The sequence below is a fragment of the Poecilia reticulata genome, linkage group LG16 (genome assembly GCF_000633615.1).
Source record: "Poecilia reticulata strain Guanapo linkage group LG16, Guppy_female_1.0+MT, whole genome shotgun sequence".
Classification (NCBI taxonomy): Eukaryota; Metazoa; Chordata; class Actinopteri; order Cyprinodontiformes; family Poeciliidae; genus Poecilia; species Poecilia reticulata.
The window spans coordinates 18,655,890-18,660,136 of NC_024346.1; positions in this window are offsets into that span (position 1 = coordinate 18,655,890).

The following is a 4,247-nucleotide window of genomic DNA, read 5'->3' on the forward strand; positions in this document are numbered from 1 at the left end:
TATAGAGAGAGAGAGAGAGAGAGAGATATTAGTTTTTATTTTGTATTAGTTTTTCAGCATATTTTATTTTCTGTTTGCAAATGCAGCGGCTGGAAACCTATTTCGAGTAGCTCAAACATGGACCGGATGTGCGATTTTATTGTGAAAGCAGCACATAAATGGGTGTACCATAATGTCTTGAGCTACCGCGCACTTGTATATCGTGTGCTGGGCCGGCTGGACGCAGAGCCGGCTAGCTTTACCGCGGTGAAAACTAGGCATTTGTGGAAAAAATAAAAAAATAAATAAAAATCTGACATTTTAACCAGAAATGAATATCAATTAAACTATTTTAAAATCTACAACATACAGAACTGCTCATCTTGAAGCACCCTCAGTACCACATTAAATGTACATGTTAAAGGTTACCTGGATTCACACACAGGCTTTTTCACAGCACTCTTATATCACAGCAAAGTCTAGTTCTGAATAAATATCAGTGGATCTTCCTCAGGATGTTTACTTTTTTCTCTCTCTGTTGGTTGGAAATAAATTCTTTTGACTGAAGGCTCTGGGTGTTTATCCATTCATTTTCCTGATGCACACTGAAGTTTTTTTTATTTTTGGCAGAATGGCAGGTTCTCACAATTCAATTTACCTGGGAGAATAATTCACACACAAAATATACAGTAGGGCACCTATGCTGAGGGACAAATAAATTGTGTTGAAGGGTTCTGAAGTCATTACACAGGATGCTTGAATTTTTCAAAAAGAGAGAGAGAAAAAAAGAATGCATTTCATTGACGTAAAGGTAGATTGCACGCTTTGAATCTGCTTTCCTGCTATCAAAACAGTCTATACATTCAGTTTCTTGTAAGAGCAATTGCGTGGAGTGGCGCAGTTACAAGAACTATGGAATTCAGAAGTCCTTCGATCAAATCCAACACGCTGAGATTCGTCTAAAGAGCAGTTTGATGGCTTGGATCCAGAGCAGCAACACGCCTCTCAGAAAACATTGTGATGTGCGATGTGTCCCCACCAAATGCCACTGACAGCTCTGTTGAGATGGAGATGGTTTTGCCTTCACATACTAGAGAAAGGAGACGGATTTCAAATCCACGGACAAGTTTTATTATCTCAGGTAAAACAGGAGGGAACAGAGGCAGATGTGTCATTGAAGCGACAGACAGCTTCGCAGAAATACATCCGTCACCCGGGACAGAAAGACAGTTAAACTTTTGCAAAGGTTAGGGTTGACCAGTGATGCATTAGTACCATCTAGTGGCCCAATTGCACCTGAAAGGTTACAACATCAATACCGAGTCCCCAGCAGGCCATCTGTTATGCGCTAAGCACACCAAAACAAGCACAACATTAAATATCTACAGACAACTGTCTGATTTGTATGCACATCTCCCTCCTCTGTTTCCTCATTTTTTTTTGTAATCGGTTTCAACAATCTCACTATGATGAAACGTTATCAGCTCGCAAAGGCATCTGCAGTCACTTCATATTTCATTTGATGTGCAATGATGCTGAACTCCAAATAGTACAGCTACAATCGTAGGGGATATTAATTTAATTCACAGCAGAACAGGGGAGCCTATTAATGCTCTCAGCAAAAATCCTGGACTCCTCCAGGCATAACGGGGTGGGGGGGTGAGGGGGGGGGGGGGGTTGCTGGGGTAAGCAGACAGCTGGATAATCTGCCACGAGGGCGAGACAGTGCACACCGGAGAGGCCGCCGCAAAGATTCAGGTCACTGGCACAGCTCGTGTAAAAGCCTGAGAGGTCCACCTTTCCATGACAGTGTGTGAACGGTCCATTACCCCACTCCCCAATAATCTTTCAGCAAGCCACTGGTTCAGAGAAGGAGGCCGGGCACTCGGTTACATATCGTCTTCCGAAGACACTCTTTCACAGTCTTTGAACTTTTTCCAGGAGGTGAAAAATGCTCTCGACTGTGAAACCTCTCTGTGCTTAATGGCTTCAGGTCAACGATAGGTGCAGAGTTCAGGTTAACACACACACAGAACGTAAGTTAAATTTGCATATTTTCTGAAGAGTTCTGTCTGCTTCGTATCAGAACCCTTTCAGAGACTGTATTTATAGCTAAAATCACCATGAGAGAGAGAGAGAGAGTGCAGTTCCTGATAGAAAGCTGTCACTGCATGGTAAGATAAATTGATATATCTCTTTGCCGCTAAGGCGAATCAATATAAATAAATAGAATAAAATAAAAATTAGGAACTTTGTTAGTTAATGTGATATTTCAAATTGCCTGAGATGGGCAGGGCTCAGTTCTGTCTAAATGCAAATTATTGATCAGTTTCATGGCCACACAGTAAATGTCACTAACCAAATTCACCAATTTTTATTGAGTCCCTTAGTTTTGCTTTTTAGACATCCTTGGGTGTACCAATAACTTTGGAGGCTGCCGTTTTCAAACTAATACATAGACGGCAAGCAGACATGCATAAATGCCTGATATAGGATTAACGCAGCACTATTTTTCAGAGACACAAGAAATTAAATAAGATTGTGTCCAGTTGGTGTTTGGGTCACCAACAGTACATCCTTCATGAACCCAGATGGATGTTTGCTGCACCAGTACTTGACAGTGTGTGTGCAGTCACACTATCACAAAAGAGCACAGGTGCCATCATCCAGGATGAACCCTAGAGCTGCAAAGGCACATCTGCCCACAAGCTACGGGGGTTTAGGGGTGGGGGGACTTGAAATGAATGGAGCCTCACAGGTGGCAGAGCAGGTTGTGCCACAGGAACCATAATAGCTATTCAGTGGGCAGGAAACGGCTGATCGGAGAGAGGGAGAATGATCAACATTAGAGGAAAACTGCTCACATAAGCTTCTAAAATTACTACACTACACACAATTGGTATGTGTAGCAGAAGCTGCAGGGCTCTCCAGTGCAAACCAAGAAAGAAAGTTATGAAATTAATTTTTTTCTTTGTCACAAATGTCTTTATTTTTAACAAAAACAATCAGAGGGTCTATGCAAAAAAAAAGATGGTCAATAAGAATAAGTTTAAAATTTAGAAATGTAGCATCTATCTATCTATCTATCTATCTATCTATCTATCTATCTATCTATCTATCTATCTATCTATCTATCTATCTATCTATCTATCTATCTATCTATCNATCTATCTATCTATCTATCTATCTATCTATCTATCTATCTATCTATCTATCTATCTATCTATCTATCTATCTATCTATCTATCTATCTATCTATCTGAAAACTACTCTCTCACCCTCCCCTCATTCTCCACCACCATGGGAGGAGATTCCCACTTTGACCTTGGTATCTCTGGTTCGAATTCCACAGAGATGTTTTTGTAAATAACACCAACCACCTGGTTAAGGTGTTCCATGTATTGCCTTCCTCCTTGTATCTTATACCCTGCTGTGAGATGCTGGATTATTTCTGTGGCCTTTTTGCACAGCCTGCGCCTGGGATCTTGTCTAGTGTGATGGATATTGGGTGGATCTTTGCTTCTATTGGTCTGATGCTCAATAACTGCTCCTGTGCTGCCGTGATCAGTGTTTTTTATGATGTCATTCAAGATGCTCCTCTCCAGCCATTATTATGTAATGCTTCTTTCGGTGTTGTTTAGTCTCCAGCAGATTGGTGCTGCTTCTGCAGTGATGTGGGAGCTGCAACAATCTGTTGTGGTGCAAAGAGAGCTGAGTCAAAAGACGGAGCTCTCGATTTACCGGCCAATCGAGGCTCCAACCCTGATATATGTTCATGAACTTTGAGTAGTGACAGAAAAAAATGGTCGGATGGATGAATGGATGGATATTTCGCAAGATTTAAGTCTAAAAACTTAAACATGAACAAGGCCATGTCTCTGAACTTCTACACTCGATAAATCTTTGATTGTATGAAACTTGACTGTTACTAATTTAATGCTCTACATGTTCAACTTCTCATGTGAATTTCACTTCCTGTTTTGCTTCTGGTTTCATTGGTTACATCTGTTTTTTTGTGTGTGTATTTGCCATCATACAGTTTCAATCAAATGAGCAATCCTTCAGATTAAACTTGAATAGACATTAGAAATAATGAAATGTATTTTTGAGACTGATAAATCACTGATTCATTAAAAAATGTGAAGGTCGTGTCATTATTACATGGCTGTTGTCTTGTTTTTATCTGGCTGAGCAAAAGGTTTTATTCGTGATTTTTCAGTTTAGCTGGCTTCTCAGAAGTTGAAGAGCATTTTTATCCTTCCCTATAT